This window comes from Rhinolophus sinicus, linkage group LG04, assembly GCF_036562045.2.
Source record: "Rhinolophus sinicus isolate RSC01 linkage group LG04, ASM3656204v1, whole genome shotgun sequence".
Lineage (NCBI taxonomy): Eukaryota > Metazoa > Chordata > Mammalia > Chiroptera > Rhinolophidae > Rhinolophus > Rhinolophus sinicus.
The window spans coordinates 95,003,905-95,031,745 of NC_133754.1; the positions used below are offsets into that span (position 1 = coordinate 95,003,905).

Consider the following 27,841-nt stretch of genomic DNA (forward strand, 5'->3'; position numbering starts at 1 on the left):
GGGAGCCAGATTTCCCCCATACTGCCCTCTGCAGACAGATTTGGTAACCTTAAGTCTTAAATCCACAGAGTACAGTGAAAATAGCTTTATAAGCAAGATCTGAGAATATTTATTCCCTCAAGAAATATTTTCTTAAACAACCTGAGCTATTCATTTAATCTTGCATCTTAGAAGAAATTTGGAAGTTGAGGTGAAAGTATCCTAATGGGAATATCAGAGCTGATCTCTAAAGAATTAAGAATTTCCTCAGATTAGAGACGGAAATGCCTCAGGCCCCTGTTCCAACAGGAGAATTGTTTGTTTGTTTGTAGATAAGGATCTGCTACCCATGAGATTACTTTGGAGTTTTTACAGTGGTAACTTTCATAATTTCTATTTTGAAAAACTTGCAAGTCTTATTACCTAGAGGATACCTGGATATCTGTCACAGAGATGAAAATGCCTTTATCAAAACAACCACCATTGAGAACCACCTGAGTCTAGCTGAACAGAAGTCCTATCACTAAGGACATCAGAAAAAGCCAAGTTGAGAATGGGCGGAGACACAGAATGGTCTGGTCCCACACCTGCATGTGGTGGTTAAAAATCAGGAGAGATACCTCAGCTGCAGAGGTCCCTCACCAGGCTCCCAGCCCAGGTTTCCAGTGCTGAGAAGGGAAGTCCCCACAACATCTGGCTGTGAAAACCAGCAGAGATTGTGGCTGAGTAGGATGGAGGGAGGATGGAGTCCCAGGTGACCTCTTCAAGGGCCTGTACATGGACTTACTGCCTGACAGACTCACTTGCTCTGAGATCCACTGGTGGGGCAGCAGCTCGAAAGGCACCAGGGACATAGAGGAGGAACTGAATTTCCTGCATTTAGAGCGAGGGCTGGAGAGGTAGGTTCCTTCTAGACAGAAGTGCTGGCAGAAACCATTGTTCTTTTATTGAGCCCTCCCTCAACCCAGTGTGCAGACACATGCTAACTCCATATCTGTGTCTCCATCAACCTAGCTAACCCTGTTCACCCCACCCTAGTTTTTCCATGACACCCCACTAAACTTTCAGGCCCACCCAAGTCATTTCCAGTGGCTTTTCCAAACAAATGGCCTGTCTTGGTTCATGCTTTAGACATTCCCAAAAATCTCTTAAAGCCCCAAACAAACATCATCTGGCCTCAGCACGCCCCACACCTCTTGCTAAGCAGCCACAAGCCCAGAGCTAGTGGCTGCTGGCCTCAGTCTGCAGCTTAGCCTCTCCCAGGCACCCCGAAGCCCAGCACAAATGGCAGCCATCTGCAGATCACTTTGTAACTCATATCAAGTGGTCCTGGGCAGAGCACAGGCAGAGGCTAACCTTGGTCTATACCAGAGACCTTCCCAAGAGGCCCTAGAACAAACAGACCCAGTGTCCAGCTTCAGATGACACCAGAGCACCACCTAACCACCTCCATAAAAGACATATCCAAAGAGGAGACTGGACAGGCACTGGAGCCCTGCTAAAGTGAATCCTGCTCCATAGGGTCAGCCCCTGCAGAATAGCTCCTCCACTGTAGCCAAAGCCAGTTTTCACAACCAACCACACTAAATGCTCCCAATGATGTGCCAATAGCAAGTAAGGGTCAACTGTAACAGGAGGGCACACACAACCTATATAAGAACACACTTGGAACATCCAGTTCAGGAGACCAGGGAGACTGTGACACAGGACCCCACAAGACACCTACTACATAAGGCCACTCCACCAAGACCAGGAGACATAGCAGCTTTACCTAATACATAGGAACAAACATAGAAAAGCAGCAAAAATGAGGAGACAAAGAAACATGTCCCAAATGAAAGATTAGAACAAAGCTCTAGAAAAAGAATTAAACAAAATGGAGACAAACAATCTACCAGATGCAGAGTGAAACACATTGGTTATAAGGATGCTCAATGATCTCAGTGACAATTTCAACAAAGAGATAGGAAACATAAAAATGGAGATAAAAAACATAAAAAAGAACCACTCAAAAATTAAGAATAATACAATAACTGAAATGAAAAATACATTACAGGGAATCAACAGTAGATTAGATGAAGCAGAGGATCAAATCAGCGATTTAGAAGATAAGGTAGCAGAAAACAATCAGAACAGCAGAAAGAAAAAAAAAGAATCTAAAGAAAAAACTGAGGATAGTTTAAGGGGCTTCTGGGACAATATCAAATGCACCAACATTTGCATCATAGGAGTACCAGAAGGAAAAGAGAAAAAGCAAGGAATTGAAAACCTATTTGAAGAAATAATGATGGGAAACTTCCTTAACCTGGCAAAAGAAACAGACACTGAAGTCCAGGAAGTGCAGAATCCCAAACAAGAGGAACCCAAAGAGGCCCACACCAAGACACATCATAATTAAAATGCCAAAAGTTGAAGACAAAGAGGGAATCTTAAAAGCAGCAAGAGAAGAGCAGTTAGTAACCTACAAGGGAGCTCCCATAAGATTGTCAGCAGATTTCTCAAAAGAAAGTTTGCTGCCAGAAAGGATTGCAGGAAATATTAAAAGTGATGAAAATCAAGCACCTACAACCAAGGTAACTCTACCCAGCAAAGCTATCATTTAAAATTGAAGGGCAGATAAGGAGCTTCCCAGACAAGAAAAAGCTAAGGAAGTTTCACACCACCAAACCACTATTACAATAAATGTTAAAGGGACTTCTTTAAGGAGAAAAAGAAAGATAAAAATATGAATAATAAATGGCAATAACTACATATCTATCAACAATTTCTTAAGTGTAAACGGATTAAATGCTCCAATCAAAGGACATAGGGTAGCTGAATGGATAAAGAAACAAGACCCTTACATATGCTGCCTACCAGAGACTCACTTCAGATCAAAAGACACACACAGACTGAAAGTGAAGTGATGGAAAAAGATGTTTCATGAAAATGGAAATAAACAAACAAACAAACCAACAAAAAACTGAGGTAGCAATACTTATACCAGACAAAATAGACTTTAACACAAAGTCTAAAACACAGGTCAAAGAAGAACCCAGTAGTCCCACTTCTGGGTATTTATCTTAAAAACCCAAAACACTAATTTGAAAAGACATATGCACCCATATGTTCATTGCAGCTTTATTTACAATACTCAAGATACGGAAGCAATCTAAGTGTCCATCAATAGATGTATGGATAAAGAGGAAATGGTACACATATGCAATGGAATATTACTCTGCCATAAAAAAGAATGAAATCTTGCCATCTGCAACAACATGGATGGACCTAGAGGGTATTATGCTAAGTGAAATATGTCAGAAGAGAAAATCAAAGGCCATGTAATTTTACTTATATGTGGAATCTAAAAAACAAAATAAAGAAACAAACAAAACAGAAACAAACTCATATATAACAGAGAACATTCTGATGGTTGCCAGATGGGAAAAGTGCTGGGGAGATGGGTGAAAAAAGAGAAAAGATTAAAAAGTAAAAATTGGTAGGTACAAAACAGTCACAGGATATAAAGTACAGCGTAGGGGATACAGTCAATAATATTGTAATAACTATGTATGGTGTCAGATGGGTACTAGATTAATTGGATTGATCACTTAGTAAGTTATATAAATGTCTAATCACTCTATTGTACACTTGAAACTAATACAATATTATATGCCAACTGTAATTGAAAAAAATTATTAAAAAACATAAAACGCCTTTATCATTTCTTGAGTATATTCTGCATTGTCAAAATGCCTATCTAATGTCGTCCCTGCCAGCCCTTCCTCATCACATTCTGAGGGACAGGTTTTTCATACTGTTCTCACACACATAGGTTCGGAGCATGACGTCACTGGTAAAAGCTAAGATACAACACCAAACTTGGTTAAAGTCAATTTATGAATTAAACTTCATTGCTTAGTTGCCAGCTGTCTACCTCCCTAGTCATAAATAAGCAACAAGTATTTGGGGGATGTGTCTAGTTTTATGCAAAGAACAGTATTAAGTATGGTGCAGAATGCCAAAGGATAAAATATGCTCTATAGGATTAAGAATTTTTTAACGTTACGGAAGGAAGAGGGTCACAGAAATTAACACACAAAACCAAGAGCAAATAACAGAATCAAAGAGAGATCAAGTCATTGAAATAGCCTAGAATTTACAGCAGAGTATCTTACGTTTAAAATCTTGCTGTGTGATAGTACTTGTGAAATCATGGCATTAATTTTATTTTGCTAAGCCTCAGTTTTCTCAATTGTAAAATGGGGATTAGGATCATGGGAGTGTTGTAGGATCAAGCAAGAAAATATACGTATGTGGAGAAGTGTTTTGCAAGCATGAAAGTAACATACAAGGGTTAAGTATTATCAAATCTTATAGTATATACTTTACATTCCCCTTCAAGTTTTCCTAATTTAGTAACCACGGAGTAATTTGTAATATCTAACTTAACAATAGAGCATAGCACAAGAGCAGCAAAAATCTAAAAAACTCTAGAAAGTGCATCTAATTGCATTATCAAATTGGATTCCTCACTGCATTTAATCATATTCTTATGTTTGATTTTGGGTCTCTGAGGCCCCCAAAAGTTGTGAGAATGCATGTTGACAAATAAATATAATACACTATTTTTTTCAAATCAATTAGTTGTGAACCTCATTGCAAGACAAGAGCTTTAGAAGATCTAGAAAGAGACATCTAGGGACAGCAATCAAATTAAAAACACAATCTTGCCCATAGGATTTTAAGTTTTGTTTCAGGAACTATTTTTGAAAACTGAGGTCTTGGTTTTTCTAATATAGAGAAATGAAGGATCATGACCAAGTTTCAAATGAGGCCCAATTACTGTTCATGCAGATTTGATTTGCACCTGCGCGCATTTCCACACAAACGATTGTACTCGCACGCACAAATAGAGTAATTAGGCAGCTAACTACAAGATCAGCAAATGTAAATGCTTATTAGCTCACCAGCAAATCGCTGCTCATAAAAAATTTCCAATTGTAGCTTATAGTTCAATTTCTTTTCACCTTTCAAATATTGGCAATATTCTACTTTCCTTAAATTTTTAAGGTTTGGGTATTTTTCCCTCATCAACTCATTCCCTGAAGTGTTAATCCTCCATAAACTTTTCAGTTTTAAATGATCGAAAGATATTCTATCAATCAAAAATGATAAATTTCCCACAAAATCCACTGTTGTATACATATGTGTGTATGTGCATATAGATATATGTGTGTACGTATGTACACACATACATATATATACACTCTATATATGTATTTTTTAAGTTGAATTTTATTACTAAATGGTTCTTACTACTTGCTCATTTCCCATTTTTTCCTAACTATAAAAAGTAAGAACCAGAATAAGCAAACACCTCTAGTTAGTTGCACAGCTGGGAATTTGATTCTAGGTCTCCTGATTCGTTCTATCACATCAGTTCATTCCCTCAGTGTCCTCTTAGGGAAGACAGAATATCCAAATACTATGGAAAGTTAAAATCAATATATGCAAACAATAATCTGATGTAATTCAAATGAACTTTTCCTCTTTCTAACAAGATAGACAACTTGAAAATCTGACATAATTTGACAGTTGCAACAGAGTTTAGAAGTTAGAGAAATGAGTTCTCAGACTTTATGGAAGTTTGAGCCTATAAAATTTTAAATAATGTGTTTCCAGCCTTTATTTTGCCAAGTAAGGGCATTTTAAAAACTACTATAATTCACTAACACCATAATTCATAAAAGGACATTTTACTACCAAAAGAGAAAAAATGAAAAGGATATAATCTCAGAATAAAGGACTACCTTATAAATCAAATGAATTTAGTTGATGTAAAACTATATAAGCAAAGTTTACATAAACATTTTTTCTCAGTCTGTTGTGGATAAGTTAGGAAGTTCTTCCATATCTTGAACCAAACGTGACCTCCCTAGGACTTACACCTGTAGTACCAGTGTGGGTACCAGTATTGCTTCCAGAACATACAAACAAGTCGAGTGTGAGATCACTGGGTGTTTAGGCAAGAACAACATGGGGGGCAGAGACAAGAAATGTTTGTAAAAGGAACTCATATCTTGAAGGACCTGGAGCAGCCAAAAAGATCTAAAAGGTCTTACATAGGATTTCAGAAAATGTCTGATAAAATTCCACACCAAGACCATTTAAATAACCGTGTCACTGTCATTTTTACAGTGATAATAAAAGCAAAACTACTTTGACATTGTGTCATTTAAAACAAATTTTATAAACATTATTTCATATATTATTACAACTACGTATTATTATAATAATTACATATATTATGTGATAATTATTCTGTTTGAAGTCCTATGAGAACTTTTTTTCTAATACAATGGATACAATGGAGTTAAGTGAGTGAAGGTCATGAGATTCCTCAAGTACCACATGTCTTAAGTTGTGTACCTTTGCTCTTACTGTTCTTTCTGGCTAAAATGACCTTTATCTATTTATAAACGTATGAAAGTCTCATCTCAACGATTTCCACCCCATCAGGTATAATTAACTGCTTTTCCATACTCATCTCATTTGTACTTTATACATGAAAACATTATCACACTTCCTGTGGGTTTTGTTTAGATGTGTTTCCCCGGTATACCAGAAGGCCTTCTGGGCAAGAACTGAATTTTATTATTTTTTCTCTATTATATCCCATCTCAGGTTGTATGTCACCTGCTCCGGGGTATCTTCCTGCAGGATAGGTACGTTGTGGTACACTCTGGGTGTCACTTCACAAGAGCACTGTACTAATCACAACCCTTGTCATACTATGTAACTGTCTTATGTCTTGCTCAGCCCACCCAGTAGAGAATGACATCCACTCCAGTGCATGGCACCCAGAAGAAGGTAGTTAAATATTTGTGAGTAGCAAAGTGACTTCCACACAGTAATTACTCAATACATTTTACATGGGATTAGTAATAGCAGTTCTGTGTTTTGTAGATTTCCTGGAATTAGTTCGGGAAAGGCCCTTAGAAATGGACACTTCAGTGGTCACCTCAAGTCCAACGCTGTGAAGTGCAAAAGGCAACATCACATCCCCAAACAAGTTTACCATTCAATGCTCTGTATCTGTCAGCATAGCAACCCTTCTCCATGCCACCCGAGTCCCCTTACCGGGAGGGCAGAGGTATTGCTACATTTTCGATGCCTGGCACAGGGCTCTGCAAATTGTAGGCACTCAAACATTCATTGTCGAATGAAGGAAAATTTAAAACTTTGGGGGTATTACTGAAAAGCTTCAACTGTATTGGTAATGTTTATTTTATGGATAACGAGTACCTGATATTTGTAATGTTATTCTAATTCTTTTTGGTAAATCTGAAATATTCCAGGATACGGTGCTGTTGTTTTTTTTAATTGTGGTTAAAAACAAATAATAACATAAAATAAATTTTCCATCTTACCCATTTTTTTAGTAAAAGGCAAAAGATTTATTTGATCTTATCCTACACATTTTTAAGTGTACAGTAGGGTTTACTACATGAATCTTGTTGTTCAACAGACCTCTAGAACTATTTGTCTTGAAAAACTGAAACTCTATCTCCATTGAACAACTCCCCTTCCCACTCCTCCCAGCTCCTTTCTGTTTCTACTTTCTGTTCCTAAGCATTTGATGACTTTAGCCACCTCATCTAAGTAGAATAATGCAGCATTTGTGTTTTGTGACTGACTTATTTCATGTAGCATAACGTCCTCAAGGTACTTCCACACTGCTGCATGACAGTATGTCCTTTTTCTAAGGCTGAGTAAGATTGTATTGTATTTATGAACCATGAACAGGCACATGTCAGAATACAGTTTTTAAAAACCTTGGGATTGTCTTTGACTCATGTGTTACCGAGTTCTCATAGCCTTTCTCAATTTTTCTTCTATCCCTGTCTTCCTTCTTAAGTGACATTTCTTTCAGTTTTGTTCAGGCAGTTATTGCTTCACACTTGGATTACTGGAACAGTGCTTTAATTTTTCTTCCCTTCTCCAATCTCTTCCTGCTTTGTCATTTTATAGAGTGCCGCCCAATCAGCTTTCCTAAAACTGCCACATACTCCCATATGCAAAACCTTCAGTGAATTTTCCCTGTCACAGACACATCCTACACACACACACACACACACACACACACACACATAACAAAGCCAACAGTCACTGGACTGGACATTGAGAATGAAGACACTTCCATCATAGTCAGTCAATCAATCCTTCCAGAACAAAACCAAAGGCAGAAACCAGAGCAGCTCACGCAGAGATCAGCAGCAGGACTCAGAAAGCGGGCAATGGTTGGCTAGTTGATTTGCTCCACTGCCCTTGTACATCTGGTTTTACTTGTTTGTTTGTTTTGTGTGTGTGACTTTTATTGTTTCAATTGTATTATATTGGCATGTAGATAATTTTGAAAAAAATAAACAATGTGCATATATAGGTACGTGTATGTGCATATATAACAACCCTACGTTGTTAAAAAGTCATCCTAAGCGTGCACGTTCACCCTGCACACTGTTCCATCAAACACTAAACGTGTTTAGGAAGCCCTCTAGTCACTCACATTTATGTGGCTATCGTTGCACATAACCTGGCACTTCCCAGTGGCGGGCTTCTGTGTGAATGGATATGCACAACTTGAAAAGTCTTAACACATATTGCTAAATTTCCCTCAGAAAGCCCACGCCGCTGTATGCAAACGCTGCCTCACTCTTCCCAGCACTGAGTATTTTCAATCAGGATATGATATATGGTAACCATTCTGACCTTCATTCAAAAATAAGATTTTAAAAAAATCAGCAGATATTTGAGAGAATAAATTTGCACAAACGAGAAGCACCAAGATAAATAAGTAGAACAACTAACTCTGGAGAAAACATATATAATTCAAGGGATAGAAAGGAATTTCAACTTTTTACGTTCATAGCCTCAGAGAAATATAAGATATTGAGATCATAAAACAAACCATAGGAAGCTGTGAAAATAGAGCAATCACAGAAAAAAGATGTTTCTTAGAAATTAAAAAAATATGATTTCCAAAATGAAAAATTCAGTACAAGTGCTGAGAGATGCCCTCATGGAAATCTCCCAAAATATAGAGCAAGGAAAAAAAGGTAGAAAATCTGAGCGACTAGCTGTCTGGTCTGGCCTGTCTTTACACAGAAACTAGAGCAGGGGAGCAGTAACAGGAAAGCAGAGAGAAGTACAAGGAACAAAAACATCCACGTGTTTAATCAGTGAGTCAAGAAAATCTGTAAATCAAAGGGACGGGGTTCACACGCATTACTCAGAGTCAGAGGTAACTGTCACAAGACTTAAAACCAGTGGTAACCATCAAACTTGGGTGAGCAGAGGAGATGAAGTAATGACAGGGCATGCTTCTTCTTTCCTATCTGCGAGACAAGAGAAGCTGTGATAAGTTTTTAATCAAGAATTAAAGGTGTTTTTATAGTATTTGGTGTTACAGAGGTAAACGCCAGAAATGCTGCAATCTAAAATTGCTAACTTTGAAGTTATTACTTGTTCATTTGTGCTTTCCCATGTTATAGTCTTCGATATTGTTGGAATGTTTTCACTGGGTGCATATAACTATTTTATAAGAATAAAAATTACATTTTGCCAAGACAAAATGACTCACCAAGCTTTGTCAAACATTCAAACATATACATTACGCTGTATACAAGCAATGGATTGGGGTAGTTTAGGAGGCATAAATGGAAAGAAAGTTGGGAACTAGCCTTGGGAACTTTTCCTGTCTAATTGTGTACAAGAGACCCCTTTGGGGAGCTTGGGAGGGCATCCAAAGCTCCGAGTGGGAGGTTATGCCATGGTGTATTCCAGGGAGCACACAGAGGGGGCTTGCAGTGGGGAGCATATGTTCAGAGAAGGGGACAAAGAGTCTATTTGCATTTAGGGAAGTTAGATGGAGGGACGACAGGAAGGAAGAGCAGATAACAGAGCAGCAGGTTCAGCCAGAACTGTCTGGTGAAGTGTCTTGAAGACGGCAAGAAGGTGAAGCGTTTAGCTCCAGGCTCACTTGTCAAAAATTATTAAAGAGAACTGGAAGCCAAATTCACAGATGAAATGCTTTATAAAAAAAGTGTGTTGGCTTTCTCTTTCTCCCAACATTTTATTTATATGTCATGGGTTCTGACGATTAAAAAAGAAATCATTACTTTCCTAAATGATTACGGCCCATAAAATTACCCAATCCCTGCGATGCTGAGATACGCATCTATAGCCTGTGAATTACTCCTCTGCAGGAAGAAAGATCTTTGCCTGCAACAAACATCTGTTGCCTGCCCACACATAGCTATTCTACCCGTAGTTCAATTTACGGGGATCGCACACATAGGAACACTTTCTGTCATGTAGTCCTTACGGTTATCCATATTAGAAGTAATGACCCAGAACCTCAATGTCCAAAGTGACTCAGGAGGAACAACACGGTGCCTGCCACTGTACTCGACATGACACACACTCGTATATCAGGTGTAATTTGGGAGGGGATAGTCTTGCCACTTGACCAGGGCTCCCATCTTTGATTTGACCATCGTACGCGTATTAAGTGAAATGGGTAAGCTTAAAAACAGCTGTTGTCTGCTAACACAAAGAAATACAGGACCTAACTTGGCAGCACAGTAATCATCTCCTCTGCTCTTTTAGACAGGTCTTCAGAAGCAACATGTAAGTTCTTCCTAAAAACTACTGTCAGTGAAAGGAAAGTGTTCTCTCTCATTTCAGAATTTCTAATGACTTACCTCTTTCACCGCAGCTGCTAAGAAATACAAACGCTGTCAAATACAGCATCCCTTCTGAGTTTGTTCTTAGGGTGGATCAGAAAGAATGAACTAGATTTATAGCATTATTTTAAAGAAACAGTGTCCCACGTAAGGAATATAAAAAACACATTTTGATGAACTTGAATTTTCACTAAGCCATTCTTCTTTGGTTCAAAAACTGGGAGAAGGCTCAATTAGGAGTGCCATTTTAAAGGAGACAGGGAGCTTTGTGTTGCTCTTCCGAAGCCTTTGTCATCTGGTTGACTAGACGCGTTGGCTATGATGTTTACCTGGAAGCCTATGAGACCTAATTTATTATGTGGGGGGGTGCCAAAAAAATGTATACAAGTGGAATCTTTGGTCAACATTGCTCAAGCAGTATTCCGCCGTAATCAGAAGTGTCTGGACGCTGATGGTAACAACTTTGAGCACCTCTTGTAATTGCAGAAGTCAAACGTGACTTGTATTCATCTTTTGTTATTGGTATATATTGAGTATTACAATTTTAATACAGTTTTCCTTTCTTAAAATGTGTACACATTTTTTTGGCACCCTCTGTATAATCTGGAAGACTCTAGATATCTTGGATTACATACAGGCAGATGTTAACCTTCAAAGTGATTTCTGGACTTCAGCTTCTTTGCTTCTTTAATTGGCGTCTGGACAAAGTATACCTATAGCTAGGCAGTACTAAGAATCAAACTTCTAGAAATACTTAAACTAAGTAAGGGATACCTGAGAAGGGTGAAATTTGGAATATAAGTGTTTCTATCAAAATTGACACCTACTAGGTCAAAGTGGGTGAATTCTTTTGTTGCCTCTCCACCCCTCCCAATCCTTTCTCCAAGATCTCAAACAATAAATCACACGTTTACAACTGTATTCTAGGGACACCGTGTGTTACTGTGAATGAATTTCTCTGTAAGTTTTTACCATGACTGAACAAAATGTCAGCAAACTTCCCTGCATCACTAGACTCAAAAAAACAGACACAAAATTCCCAAATTCGTGGGCTGTGTGGCTTCTATCATGATGAATCATTTTAAAGAATACTGGCCCAAAAACGTATCACAAGAAGATTAAGGACAATCAGAGGTATTACCGAGATCGCAGTGGTAGCACTGCAGTGTCCAGTTCTGGGGAACTCGATTTGGGTGACAAACTTGGACAAGAACAGTGGTCATGCACTTCTTATCAATTTCATGTTTGAAATGAAAGGGAGCTCAGCACTTTCATCTTTCATGGAGGCAATGAGTTTTTAAAAGCCATTCTAATAAAGAATGGAGGGTTTTATAAATTCTGGGGAAATTGACTTTGTATCCTCAAGAAGTATTATGGGTCAATGTCAAGGACAACAGCACTCTCCTTTTGAGATGTTTTCTCCTCCCACCACTTTCACCAAAAATAACTTGTATAGAGAGCTTAGATTCACACTCCACAAGTTTCTAATGCCCAGGCGGGGCAGAAAAAAAAAAAGAAGTGTATATTTAACGCTTTTGTTTTCCAGCTAATGAGGAGGAAGGAGTGTTTAAGCGTGTAGATGGACTTGGTTCAGATCGTGGTTCCTCAGCTTACCAGCTGTGTACCTTGAACAAGTAAACTAGCATCTTTTGTTTCCCTCAAGTTCCTCTTCCTCACACTGAAGACTACAAGATAGGGCCATTGGGAGCAAAACTATATAATATCTGGAAAATACTGAGCGAGGTTCCTGATTCCTACCGTTAAATTGTATAACTATTTTAAACCACCATTCTCTCATCCATAAAAAGAGGATAATCATTTTGCCTGTTTTTACCATGTTGATGCGAAAATAACTTTCGCTGCATTGCTCCATATGTAATAAGACCTTGATAAATATTAGCTATTATTCAGTACTCTGGCTTTTCAACAAAACAGCAATTATGATACCAAATATAGCCTCTTCAGAGTGAACCTCTGAAACACTGCCATCTAGCGACACATCTAAACGTCCAATGCTCCCTCTGTTTTAGAAGCTCTGGGTCTAACGCTTTTGTTATTTCTAGCTTGATGAAACAGGCTCTGCTCAATCCATGAGAGGGGTGTTTTGAAAAGATTGATTACTGCTGGCCTCTGCCGCCTGCCCCGGGCATCGGGCAGCTGGGTACAAGAGAAAGGAAAACATGTTCGCACCCTTAGCTCTGTGTGTACTCGGGTTCTAATAATCACTTGCTTCTCTCCTAACTGTTCATGTTGACTTAACCGTGGACACAGTGTTTCCTTAATAGGTAATAATGAAAAATCAACAAAATGGCAAAGTACAAAGAAAGAGCTAGGGCATTACTCCACAATGCCAGCAGACTGTCAGATCACTTTGGGGTGGGGGGTGGTTGAAAAGGCTATGGCAGAGCCCTGGCAACTACAAAGCCCTGGCAGGTCATGTGTGACTCAGGGCCAGGGAAGGAAGGATTCTCTCTCAGTTACCCAGGAGCACACTTGGGTGCTACAGAAACCACTGGCTCCCTGGCCTAGAACAGAGGCTGCCCTACAACAAACGGGGCCGGTTGGACCTCAGCTTAAGAGCAAACACAGAAATGTAACAACTAAGGGTGACTGTCACGCGGGGTATCAGGCGGGGTCTCAGTTCCTGCTCCCCACACAAGAATGCAGGATGTGGTGAGGCCAAAAAGGAACAACGGAGCCATAGATAGGGGAGTCATACCACTATATTCTCACTGGCGGCTGGGTTGGAGACACAAAAGCAAACATCCGCCAGTACCCCAACAAGGGGTCTTCCAGCACCCCAGTCTCTCTGGCGGCCCAGCAAGACACACGAAGCAGGATCCACATGATCCGCAATCCGCCCTCCGCTTCTCTGCCTGCCAACCAACCCTTGCTAACTGCAGTGCACGCTTGCTAGCTCAGCCACAGAAGTTATATCAGTGGCTAACGGCTAACCAGTAATAGCTGATGGCCAACTATTCACAGCTGATGGCCATCTACTACCTGAGCCAGCACCTTTCCACGTAAGGCCCAGAACCTTGAAACTGCTCTCTGGGTCTCTATCCCTACAGTAACCTTTGTATCATATGCTTGAAGGCATCTGTTACATTTTCATACTCTCGCTGCTTTTTGCAGGCAAGCACATTTAGGGAAACAATTACTTGAGCTCTAAATATTGAGGAAAGTCTGTAATTTCATAATGACTCGTCAGAATCTTTTGCTTCAATTATGCACATAATAAAAGTAAAATTTCTGAGAGCAGAGATAAAGGTCAGACCTGAGTGACCTGGATACCTGTTTCTGCTTCCTGCTTGACCTTTTGGTTCAGGACCCTGGCATTTAAATCTCGGCACCATTTTCTCGTCTTTAAGAAGCCTGAGCTGGCCTCCTACATGAGGTCCAATTTTCCATCAGTGTTCTCATTGAACCAAGTACCCACAGTCTTAGCATTTATCACGCTGCATTACATTTATAAGTCTAGTTATTTGATTAATGTGTCTTTTTTCCACTTGACTGTAAGCTCCATAAGAGCAGGGGTCCTGCCTGCATTTGCCTTATATCACATGCTCACACTTAGTGCAGGGCTGGCACAGCACAGGCGCTGGATAAGTGAGCAAAGGGGGAGAGCATTCATTGCTGACAAAGAATGTTCCCCAGAGCTAAATCTGTCACTGAAAGAAATGGATATGGCCTGTGGGAAAAGACCTTTGGACCCGATCACTGTCCATCCTGCATGCTAGTTAAAAATGACTGTCACAGGGAGGTCAGGGGTCCTCAGGGAGAGAAACTGGGGACTAGGGTACCAGAGAGGGACAACATTCATTGTTTCAGAAGTGGGAACACTGCAGCTCACTCTTCTTTCCCTGGAGCCAGAACCCCCTAGTGAGCTACCTCACTAAGCTAGCTCACTGAGGTGTAGTGATACCTTCCGAAGAGTAACGCCTCACTCTTCTTTCTCTCTAAAACCAGGACCCCATTCAGGTTTTATGTCAGCAGGCAAGAGCTTACTTCTCCTCCAAAAGCAAATTTTGAATTGGCTTTAAATGACTAAAATTCAATTTTATATTGGTATAAAATTAGTTGATATAGCAAGTTTGCCTCTAAAAGATAATTAAACACAACTTTGTAAGACTGATAGCAAGATAATGGTTTATGTAGAACGCTGCTTTCTGGTCAGCAGCCAACATACATGCAAGTCAGGGTTCACTCCACCGATAGAAACGGGAGAATGAAAACGAGGCACAAAAACATGGAGAATATAAAAAATTAAACCTCAAGTCAACAAATGTCTGTTTCGAGACTATATGCTACCAAATTCCACTCAGAGGCTGTCGTGCGGGAGACCCTGCTCGCTGCGCCATTTGTCGTGCACGGAGGCCTTCTCGCCGCGCCATCTTTCAGGCGGGGCGGCCTGCGGGGTCTCTGCTCCCGCTCCCCACACAAGAACGCAGGATATGGTGAGGTCGAAAAGGAATGCCCACGGAGCCATAGGTAGGGGAGTCATACCACTATGGTCTCACTGGAGGCTGGGCCCACCGGATGCGTGACCTGCCGTCTGCCTTTCCGCCAACCGACTGACCGACGACTCTCCTCCACTCTCTCCTCTGTTCCTCTCTCTCGGCTCTCCTCGGCTCCTCGGCAGTCCTTCGTAGCCGCAGCAGTTATACCAGCGGCCAATCAGCTAACCGGCCACAGTTGACGGCCAATCAGCTACAGCCGACGGCCATTCACCACCCGAACCAGCACCCTTCCATGTGAGGCCGAGAGCCTGTAAACTACTTTCTGGGGCTCTGTCCCCACAGAGGCTTATCATTCAGATTTACAGCAACATTGGGCCTATGCTATTCTTACCTCTGTTGCCAAAAGTTCACCAAATAGTTTTAATAACATCATGGGAAGGAGGAGCAAAAGAAATAGTCCTGTTTCTCAAGAAGATTACATTTTATTTCCATGAGGAACATGTTACATTTGTTATTGTAAAATAGAAAACAGACTTCTTACCCTATGAAAATAAAATATTTCGTTTTCAGAAAATTTTTGGTTAAGAGAAAATTTTGGTTTGCTTTTTGGTTAAGAGAAAATTTTGGTTTGCTTTTACAGGTGGGTCAAGAGAGCCATCGGGGTGATAAATAGTATGTTTTGTTGTTGTTATTGTTGTTTTTGTTTGTTTTGTTTTTAACACTCAATGTTGAAGATTAGACTTAGTGGTGTATTGCAGTATTTTTTTAGGGCTACAGAGGGTTACAGTCTATGAAGCACTCTACTGACTGCAGCCTAATGCAAAACTTACAATGGGGTCAGATAGATTTAAGAGGGCAATGAAACATCTGACAGCCATAGTTTTATAGGTTTGGTTTGATTTAAGAAGTACAGTGATAGTCTGGCAGTCATCATCTAGTGAGAAATTAGCTTTAAACTCCCTGGCAGCCACATTTAATGCGCTATATGCAAATGCGCTCCCAAAATTATGAGCTACAGAGGCCTAGGAATTTCAGAAAAGAAACCTAGTTCAGTACGTAATACAGGCAGGAACTTACACTACACTGAGCCCCATTGTACGTTGGTTGTTGAGAGATTAGATCTATGTACTCACCCATACCCTTCTTCAGCACGTTTTCCTGTGAATAAATACAGAAACGAGAGTTCAATAAATCACAGCGTGTTGGCCAAGGTTCTAGCATTCTATGAGCCTCACACCCCCATCTCAGTTCTCAGATTATTGTACCATTTCAGCAGTATACATGTTCTTTTTGTCTTTCCTTTTTTTTTTAACCACATTTTTTACCTTTATAATATGATGACTTTTTAGATAGAGCTAGAATCTAGTACTCTTAAAAAAAAAAAAAAAAAAAAAAAATGTTTGCTAAGCCACATGTGTATCCAATCTGCCTTTTGAGATTAAAAGATTACAATTGATATAATTTACAGATTAAGTAAAATCACCTCAATGTAATGACCTTAGCTCATTCATATCTGGCATGTGATGAGTAATGTACGCAGTTGTTTTCATTTATATTTTATTATTTGTATTACATTTTCACCACGTCTTGGCCCATCAATCACTAGTGCTGTTTTAGGGAAATAAAAGGAAATGTATTACTGTTCAGTGCTCATAAAGGAGATTAGTCTGAAATTAGGGGTCTTATAAATTTAATGGTAGACAGATTTCCTGTTTTAGAAAGTCAGACTGACTAAAAGAACTGAAGGGAGGAGATACAATTGCCATCAAAGAAGTAAAGTTATAACTATTGTCTCACCCCTGCATGGTGGTGATACCAGTTAAATTTGAATTCTTGCTAATTCCCTAAAGGACCTAGCTTTCTGTTGGTTATAATGTGCATGGATGTCTTCCTAAAAGACTGTATATAACATAAATTTGTACAGGATTAAATGTATCATAAATATACTAAAGAAGGGATTTCCCTCCCCACAAAATAGGTAGGATGATACACTTGCATGTTGCAATTAGTTCTAAAATATGTCACAAGGAATTTGTTATTGTAATAGCTAAAGTATCAAGTTTTGTAAATCATTTACTTTTTAAAAAGCCTCTTGTGTTTGCCAGATTGTCCTTATAATATTATGACTTCTATTAATTTGCATTTGACTATGCTTTCTTGAGTGGGACAGAAAGGGGCAAAATTTCAGCCATTATACTGGGAATGTTCCCAAGAAAGGGTTTAATGACCCTGGACATAAGTTTGTACTTAGCTCTCTCATAGCATTTGATCATTCTACAATTGTAGCCGCTGTTTGACCTGTCTGTGTTTCTCACTGAGCAACCTGAGGATGGCAACAGCGAGGTACCACACAGAACAAACACAATAAGTATGTGTTCAGTTGGTACCTTGGGTATTCATATTCGCACAACAGCAAATAGGGATTCGAACAACTTTACAAATCCTTGATACTTGATAGTATGCGTATGTGCATTAGACGTATTTAAAATTATATTATGCAATTTTTATTTGAGGAGGCTTCCTGTTGCATGGCTCTTTTCCCAAGTATATGTGTACTTCTTCTAAAGGAATCCCCAAATTCTTTATTAACATTAAGTCAATTTAATTCAACCAACTTTGTTGAGTCCCTAGTCTGTGCAAGGTTTTATGCTCTGTGCTAAGGAAACACGATGAATTAGACACAATTTCTACCCTCAAATATTAGATCTGCAAATAAATAATAGTCTGAGAAGAGTAATGAGGGATGTATAAAACACTTAGCATAGAGCAGGAAGGATCGAGTCTGCTCAGATGAGTCTATCCTCCTGACCAAGGTGATACTTAGCTAAGGTTTCAAGGATGAGCAGTAGGTTCATGAGTGAATAGCGGGGAAGGAGGAGGAAGAACTCCTCCTGGGAAGATAGAACAACATGTGTACATCACAGAGACCACGGAACATCATCGACAAAGACGCATGTGCAAGGGAGAATGTGTTGGATAGTGTGGTTAGAGAGGCAGGCAGAGTGCAGATTATGTAGAGCCTGTATGACATTCTTGGGAGCTGGCACTCAATTCTACAGCCAGGAGTTTTAGCATAAAAGGGATACACTCATATCGGTGTTTAGGAAGTCCACATTTGTGGCAGGAGGAGGATCGAAGAAGACAGGGCAGGAAGTCAAAAAAAGAGAAAAAGCTGCACAGTGCCAGAGGGAATGCCGAGAGAGGACGGGCTCTGAGTAACAGACAAATCAGCAGGACTTGGAAGAAGGTGTACGTGGGGTGGTGGTGAGCATCACACCCGGCAATATGCTCTCGTTAACGTTTCTGAAATCCTCTAGTCAAGTTCGTCTGCACCCCGGTTTCTCTAGAACCATCTGAGGAGCTGTTTAAAACCCCAATGCCCAGACCTAGGAACTCAGAATCTCTGGAGCTGGAAGCCCATGTCAGTGTGATTCCAAAGTGCAATCAAGGCCGGGAACCACTGGTCTAGACAGAGATTCTTCCCTGATGTTACTAGTGAAGAAAACGAGATGCATCGGGAAATATAATCGAAGCCTCCCTGTTGCAGCCCAGCGGCCTGACCACCAGGTTGAATTCCACCTAGGAAGTCAGCAGATCACCGACCAGCACTGCCAAGCCAGGTCCGCAATGTTCACACTCCTGCATGCCCAGTGCTAGCAGAAACTGACCACACTAAGAAAGAGAAGACACTTGTACTTCCTGCGATGCGGGCACTCAAGACGCTGACAAACTAATTAGGAAGACATAAGACTTCCAAATACAAGGCCAAGGACATATAATACAAGATATAATTAATGGTAGAAACACTGAAAGATCTTTAGGAATCTCAGAGAAGTGAGTTAACTCTGGAAAAGGTCGCTAAGGAGGAGACAAGAAACATCAAGATGTAAACTTAAAATTATGAGTGTTTTAAAAGGCAATGGATGGCATTTCATGGTCTTTCAGTAACAATCTAATTAATTCTGACAGGTATTCACATAAGTCATTTAGTAGCGCTTTTACTAGGCAAGATCTAGTAAATTCAGCAGGCGTTTACAGCCCTTGCACAATTTTTAGCTATAAATCAAAATGTAGATGCAATAATTTTACCCCTGAAAAGATTAGGTCAACTGGGAAAAAAAAAGTACAATTTACAGTGAAGCGAAATGAGTTATTATTAATAAGCTCATGCAGCTATGAAGAATATGCTTTCAAAATGTGTTTTTTTTTTTCAGAGTTGATAATCTATTTTTAACTGGCATCATGGTAATATTCACTGTATCTGCGTGAAAATGTCATAAAATAGAAACATAGTGAATACTCCATAGTTCATTTTGAGAATAAGAAGACACCACTTTTCCACAACCCCACAACCATCACTCTTCACCCCTCCTGCCTGCACGCCTCCATAGAACTGGGGTTTCATCTCTCCTGTGTCATCGTCCACATTTAGGTTTGAGGTTTAGGTATCCAGGCACAGATGACCGTACTGTACACTCCCAGGGACACCACTGTGTTTGGAAGGGGGCATAGTGAGTGGCTAAGAGCACGGACTCTGGCTTCAAACTAACTGAGTGCAAATCCTAGCTCTGTCATTTACCAGCAAGATGATCTTGAGCAAGTTACTCAACACCTGTGTGTTTCAGTGTCTTCATCTCTAAAATTAAAATAAAATCTTAGTATTGTGGGGATAGAGTCCCAGAGAGCAGTTTCCAGGCTCTCGGCCTCACGTGGAAAGGTGCTGGCTCGGGTAGTAGATGGTCATTGGCTATGGCTAATTGACCCTCAGCTGTAACCAGTTAGCCAATTAGCCTCTGATATAACTGCTAACGCTGCGTTGGTTGGGCAGTCGGTTGGTTGGCAGACAGAGAAGCGGACAGCAGGTTGCAGGTCATGTGACTCCAGCCTCCAGTGAGACTATAGCGGTATAACTCCCCTACCTATGGCTCCTTGGGTGTTCCTTTATGGCCTAGCCATATCCTGCATTCTTATGTGGGGAGCGGGACTAGAGACCCCGCAGGCCGCCTCGCACGACAAATGGCGCAGTGAGCAGGGTCCCCCGCAGAACAGTATCTACCTCAAAAGATTGTGGTGAAGATATCTCAATCAGTTAATATTTGCAAAGTGTTTGTAACAGACCTTGAATACAGGACACACTCAATAGATACTGGTTGCTACTATAGTGTCATGTACTAGTAGGTGTTCACTAGATATTGGATGAAATGATTGGTGGATGGAGAAATGACAGGAATAAAGCATCTGATCAAAGAATAACAGTATTTACTGTAACCACCAGGACTTGGACTTTTTCATTCCTTCAAACCTATGGTAAATTACTAGACTACTTCTATAACCTCTCTATGACCTTTATTTTTTTAATTAATTGATTGGGGTAACAATGGTTAGTAAAGTTACATAGATCTCAGGTGTACAATTCTGTATTACATCATCTTTATATCACATTGTGCGCTCACCACCCAGAGGTAGTTCTCCTTCCATCACCATATATATTTGACCTTTATAAAATAATGATGTAACGTTTTCTTATCTTCAAACTGACATGGAAATTCATTCTATAATATTTTTCACTGAAACATTTGAAGATCATGCTTTACAAGTATAAAATACTATTTTTAAATTTCCTAGTTTTTATCCAGTATTTCCCAGAAGGAGAGTGAAGGCTGCTTTTGAAGGAATCCTCAAAGAGCTGAACGTTATAGTCTCTGTTCGAATTAGCCGATTGGAAGCATGACAGGTGCTAATTGTGTAATAAGATAAAGATCTCTTGCTTGAATCTGGCATCTGCTCACACACATATAGTGAAGACAGATGGGGCCCTTATCTGGGGACTATGGTGCAAAGAACAGGATTGTCACAGTGCCTTAGAAGGAAAGTAACATTGTCATGTCACATCCTGAGCAACTCCAAACAGAACAAGCATGTTTCTTTAACTATGTAAAAGTGTCAAATTGACACCTATTTGAATGGAGAGTGATTCCTTCTCTAAGATTAATGTTTTGAAGCAAGATAAACACAGAGGTTGTAGGAGATGCTTAGTGCACAACCCAGGGGGATAAAAGTGTATGTCAAGCACTGATTGATTAAGTACTTTCTGCAAAAGCTGTGCCTAGGAGATACATCACAGGGACTGAGCTACGGGCGGGGACACAGGCTGATCACAGGCAGCACAGGTGGTCTCGGATTGACAACTCGCTGAAAGGAAGAAGGGACAAAAAGCTGCTGGAAGGAAGCCTACCATTCCACTGAGGTGGTTTGATCAACTGTGATTTGTGGGAAGTGCTCATTTTTAGCCAGTGTGTTTTACAAGTTTGTGCATTCAGCCACATTTTGTGCTGAGGACACTGAAGGGAGCTGCCGAGTTCTGTCTCTTGGCCTCCAGGAGGCAGAAGGGACAAGCACATTTTATAGCCAGTGACTTTTCCTCCATCAGAAGACTGTTGTCACTCTAGGCCTTGATCTACACCCCAAATCTTTGAAAAACAATGACCAATTATTCCAAATGACAGTTTCCACATAATGTCACTGCAGAGGCTTTTAAAACTGAAAGGAGCTTCAGAGATCATCTAGGGACAACTTTCTGGTTTGATAGATAAGGAAATGGAGACTCAGAAAAGCTATGTGCCTTGGCCAAGATTCCACAGCCAGGCCCTGGTAAGGACAGGACTGGGTTCCAGTGCCCCAGACACAGACCCGCTCGAGCTAATGTCTTCTTCAATCAGGTTGCATTGTGCTTTATATCACTGCACTTCCTGGAGAACCTAATTTATTACCTGAAAACAATTTAGGACTTTAGGAAGACGGTAACGCAACAAAGCAGTGATGTGCGGGCATTGTTGCTCAAAATATAGACATGATCAAAAAGCTGAAAATGGCAGGCTGCTCACAGATGTACAGTGGATACTATGATTAAATGGTTTGACAAAAAAATGTTTGTTCTCAACCAGATAACATAGAGCCAAAGAGAGTGAGCAGGGGGATTGGTAAAAAAAACAAAACAAAACAAAACTATTTGTGAAGATTTCAAACTCGTTTGGAATCACCTAAAATATTTTACGATCGATTTCAAAATCTCATTTTACGTCACTGATTTCCTTGTGATTCAATCAGAAACATATGATCAGTGAACCACAAGTATTTCTTTCATGACTACTTTGCACCCTTTAATCTTATTCTCAGTGATAACCAAAAGAATACTTTAAAATGTTTGGATTTGCAAAGCAAAATTAGCTAATTCTAGAAAAACAAACAAAAAAAAAACCCCAACTTTATAATGCCCACCAAAGATTAGATTTATATGTCCAATACAAGATGCTTATTAACAGAGTATTGACTTTCTGCTCTCTCTCTATCTCTCTCTCTCTCTCAGAAAGTATTCATTTTTAAGCCAGTGTGTTTTATTTTATGAGTTTATGCATTTAGCCACATTTTCTGTGGAGGCTGCTTAAGGGCGCTGCCAGAGTTCTGTCTCATGGCCTCCAGAAGGCAGAAGGGACAAGCACATTATATGTACCAGAGGTGCCAAAATGTGTACTTGTACTCATCTTTTGTTATCGGTAGCTATTGAGTATTTTAATTGTTTTTGCCTTTCTTAAAATGTGTATACGTGTTTTTGGCACCCTCTTTATATATATGGCACATCCCTTGAGCTTGGCTTTGTTCCTGGAGCACAAAGTAACCAAGGTACCAAAGAGTAAACTTTTCTTTGATTTGGGACTCTTAACCCGTTAAGGCTATTTAGAAACTTAGACAATCTTAGATGGGACAGCCTCCCAGCCAATAGTGAGTGAAAATGCACAATTTAATGGTATTGCTGTAGAACAGATCACAAAATAAGCCTTGAGTCAGACCCACTTTAATGTAAGTTCTTCACACCTTTCAGCTGCAAGGTCCAGTTTTTCCAAGTAGTCTGCCTCTGATGCTTAGAGTTATATGAAGCTAGGAGATAAGGTGTCTCTGCAAGGTGTTGTGTCTTATAGAATCAAAACACTGCTTTCCTGAGCACACAGAGAAGGCAGCGCCCATCTGGACTGACTTCTGAGACCCAAGTGTCTGGATCAATGCTAGTGTCTGAAAGTCTCCTAGTAGTGAAGTATTGAGGCAGGTTCTCTTAAACTAAAGGAACAAATAAATGAAAACTTGTTGTATAAGTAATGTGTATTGGTGTTAGAGTAATCATAAGGTAATGCAAGATAACGATAAGCAGCAAGACAGAATTAAAAACAACAACCTCATAATCCTGTCACCCACAGGTAAGTACCATTACGCCTCGCTCCCAAGTCCCGTATTTTTTTTTTCTAAAAAGAAAATGTGGGACACAGATGTTTTATAACTTGCTTTTCTTATTTCATTCACAATACAGAAATACTCTCTTTACCTCATTTTAAATGTCTGTATAATATTCCTTTGCAACGATATACGCTTTTATTTTACAAATCTCCTAATGTTGAACATTTAGTTTAATTTCAATTTTCCAATAAGGTAAGCATGTTGGATTCAATTTTTTTGTAGGGAAGCCTTAGAACAAATCTATGATGTATCCTATTCCTTCGGATAAATTTTAGAATTCCTAGTTTAAGAATATGGTAATTTCAGGGCCGTCGCAGCCGGTTCGATTTCCACATGGGCCAGTGGGCTCTCAACCACAAGGTTGCCAGTTCAATTCCTCGAGTCCCGCAAGGGATGGTGGGCTCTGCCCCCCGCAGCTAAGATTGAACACGGCACCTTGAGCTGAGCTGCCTCCCGGATGGCTCAGTTGTTGGTTGGAGCACGGGCTCTCAACCACAAGGTTGCCAGTTCAATTCCTTGACTCCCACAAGCGATGGTGGGCAGCGCCCCCTGCAACTAAGATTGAACACGGCACCTTGAGCTGAGCTGCCGCTGAGCTCCCGGATGGCTCAGTTGGTTGGAGCACGGGCTCTCAACCACAAGGTTGCCCAATCGACTCCTGCAAGGGATGATGGGCTGCGCCCCCTGCAACTAATAACAGCAACTGGACCTGGAGCTGAACTGCGTCCTCCACAACTAAGACTGAAAGGACATCAACTTGACTTGGAAAAAATCATGGAAGTACACAGTGTTCCCCCAATAAAGTCCTGTCCCCTTCCCCAATAAAATCTTAAAAAAAAAAAAAAGAAAAAGAAGAATATGCTAATTTTTAAAGTTTTTGATATTATTTCTAAACTGCTTTGTGGACAGGAGATACTAACGTAAAATCCCAGTAATACTGCCAATGCTGGGTGTCATCGTTTTGTTTAATCTTTGACAATTTGACAGCAAGCACTCAGCAGAGGGCTGTTGTTTCCTGGGTCTTCTTATTAAATGGGAGCAGAGTGAGAACTAGTTTTTTGGAATGAGCACGCACTGCGGAACCACAGCGCCCCATGCTTGGATGTGAAGGCAGGTATGAAACGGTCCCTGCCCTTGGGAAGCTCAAGTCATGAGAGGACAGCTAAACAGCCTTAAGCCTCCAAAGCATGAAGACGTGGGTTCAAGAGAAGCTGTGTGAAAGAGGGTGGGCGTAATGCAATAGGTTGGGCATAATGCAAACCGTATGGTGAGCGGGTCTGCCTCGACCAGCCACAGGACCAACCAAGTTTATTCAAATGAATGCCCGGGGCTACTACAGCTTGTTCTTCCTTCCCCAGCTGAGCAGGCAGCCAGTGGGCCTGGTTACATTTGTAGTAAGTGGTTCCTGTCTGCATAAAGGGACAACAGGACAGTCATTTCTCTTTTCGAATGGTCAGTTACCACTGTTACCAGAAACGGTACCAATGGGCTTTCTCCCATCCACATCTTGAAACTCTCTCCTCCCAGGAAGGCCGCTGACCTGCAGTTATGCCAGGGTACCTCGTTTTTTCATGTTGGGTCATCGTGTTCCTGCAGGTGTGTGGCTCACTGTAACCTTTGCTTCTTGTGCTTATAGCTTGTTATTTTGCAAGATTAAAAATGCATGTGTAGCATGTACCATCAATCTCCAGTGTCACTTAACTGAACTTTGTGTGTTTACACAGCTGCTGACTCCTGAGATATCCTCTTGGGAAGGAGACAAAAGTTCTAAATGCATCTTTTTGTAAATCACTAAGTAGTACAGAGTCTGATTTTAAATAAATAAATAAATAAATAAATAAATAAAGGTTTTTAATTCAGCAGCCTTGCCAACAGGGGCAGTGGCTGGGCACACACCAGCCAGTGAAGGCATCCTCTTGGAACCAACCAGCAGTATTTGGAACAGAAGAGGTATTTATTGCCTCTTTAAAGAAAACTGGAGCTTTGCAGGATCGCAATACTTTGTCCTCGTTGTTTGTTTGGCATTTTTAGTTTATGATTAGCAAAATCTTGAAATAATCCTCTTCTATTGGTCTTTCCAACTGGGAGTCATAGCATCGCCCTCCCCTAGGGGATGCGCCTGCGCTGCACAGCTGCGCTGGTCCCCACCCACTTCCTGCCCACAGTCCTCCTGGGTGCTTCCTCTGGCTCTCCCTGTGCAGCCTGGTGACCAGTTTACATCGTTTCTATTGACTGACCCAATTCTCCTTTGAAGTAGATACAGATAAACAAGCTGTCTCCACAAGAATCAGTGACTTGTCCAAGGTTCCCATCTTTTCTGAGAGGCTACAGGCCATTCTGCACCCTTTTTGTGTGGGAAACGCTTTTCTAGGGCTCAGTCAAGAATGGGTTGTAGGACTCTCAGCAATCAACTCTGCAGTGGGATGGAAACTTCCACCTTGTTGGGGGTGGGGGGAGGGAGGCTGAGTGACTGAGCTGCCCCCAACTTTGTCACCACAGCTCCAGTTTTCAGTTCATTCAAAGATCTTCTAGTTACAGATTAGTTTTTTTAAATTTCTTAAGAAGTTTGAGGTGTGAGGGGAAGTCTGTTGATTAGGAAAGATCAAGTCCACTGTCATTCGAAACGCATGTGTTGGTGGGGATGTGGGGAGCAGTGTACAAAACGTCTCCCCTCTCTAACCATGTACTATATTGCAATGAACTCCTGAATTTTCTGTATGGCTGTTTTTGACCCTAAATAAGTTAATCATTTCTTAATTTCCCCACTCAACAAACATTTATGGAGCTGCTACACTCCTGGCCACTGAGTTTACAACGAGTTAAATGAAGCAACATCCTTATCAATCCCTTTCCCCTCTCCCTCCCACTTCCACCCCCAGGAGCTCAAAACACACCAAGTTCTCAGGCTTTCTTCTTCTTGGTCAAGGGGTGCCAATCGGAGCCCCAGGCACTCCAGGCCTTCCCTAGGGAGGGTGGTCGGCACACAGACGGAGGAGATGATGGAGACCAAGTTTGCTGTGGGTGTGGGACTGCTCTCCCTGGGTCTGTGGGGCATGTGGGGGAGAAGAGACAGGGATGTGATGAGAGAGTTACTGAACTAAGCCATTTGGGAGGGTCAGAGGCTGTGCAAGGAGTGGTTTCCAGCAGCCTCAGTCTGGAATCATGCAATGGGGTGCCTGTAGTATTGGTGAGGTAAAGCTTGGGTGATGCAGGAGAGCAGAGTTTGGCGAGAAGGATTAGACCTGGGGGTTCTGATTTGGCGCCTGCATCAAGCTTGACATCCACGATCACCTCTCAATATGTTTACCTGGAAGAGATTTTTAACCAGTTGGCCTGCCTCCACTCTTGTTCCCTAATAGTCTACCACATGGCAGCCAAAGTAACCTAAAAATGTGCCAATACTTCCCCTGGCTTCTTTCACATTTCAAATAAAGTCTAAGTTTTAACCTGGACTACAAGGTCCTGAGTTAGTTGGCCCTCAGCTTGCATCTCATCTCCTGCTATTCCCCTTCCTTCCTCCACCCCAGCTACCCTGGATCCTTGGGCTTCAAGCAGTCCCAGAACTGGTGTTTTCTTTGTCTGTTTCTCCTCCCCATTAGATATTCCTTGTTTAAATGTAGGACTCTATTCAGATCTCACCTCCCCGGCAGGCACTCTGACTCCTACTATCTGAGATAACATCACTCTCCCGCTTTAACCTCTTCCCCTGCTTCATCATATATTGTATAGCACTTATCACTACCGGTCATTCTATTCTTTATCCATCTGTTGTTTGTCATACTCACTAGAATGTAAGCTCCATGAGGGCAGCAGTCTAACCTTGATCACTGTTCTACCTTCAATGTCTACACACAACAGGGGATCGATAAATATATCATGAATGACTAAATTCATTAATGAGGAAATGCTATCAGGTTATATTAAAGCATTATAGTCTATTGAGAGATTTGGATTTCTGTGTGTGATCCATTACAGAACTATTCACTCAGTACACATGCTGTGCTAATCCTGATGCGGATTTCACATTATATCTGACAAACCAGGTAATTTAGTGATTCTGTGACTGGAAGGGAACATATCAGGTATTTAATGTAAAATAGTCGTTCACTGAGGTGAAAGGTAGAGCAGTAATGAGCCATTTAAGATATATAATTGGAAAGAAAACGACTTCATTCATTCATTCATTCATTCATTCATCCACTTATTCAACAATTATTTATTGGTTCTCTCTCCACACCAAGTGACATGGTAAGTGGTGACCGTGCAATGGTGAAAAACAGACTCTGCACTTGTCCTCAGGAAGCTTAGGGGCTAATGGGAGAGTGTCTTAGTCCATTCACGCTGCTATAATAGACTACCAGAGACTGGCTGGCTTATACAAACAACAGA

At 40.8% G+C, this 27,841-nt stretch overlaps 1 long non-coding RNA gene across 1 annotated transcript in view; it reads right to left on the reverse strand.

Annotated features, from left to right (window-relative positions):
• LOC141571071 (uncharacterized) overlaps positions 1 to 27,841 on the reverse strand; it is a 164,911-nt gene that overhangs the window by 42,360 nt on the left and 94,710 nt on the right. Inside the window, exon 2 of the long non-coding RNA XR_012495591.1 lies at positions 16,300 to 16,324. This is a non-coding gene — a long non-coding RNA (uncharacterized LOC141571071). The remainder of the gene's footprint in view (positions 1 to 16,299; positions 16,325 to 27,841) is intronic.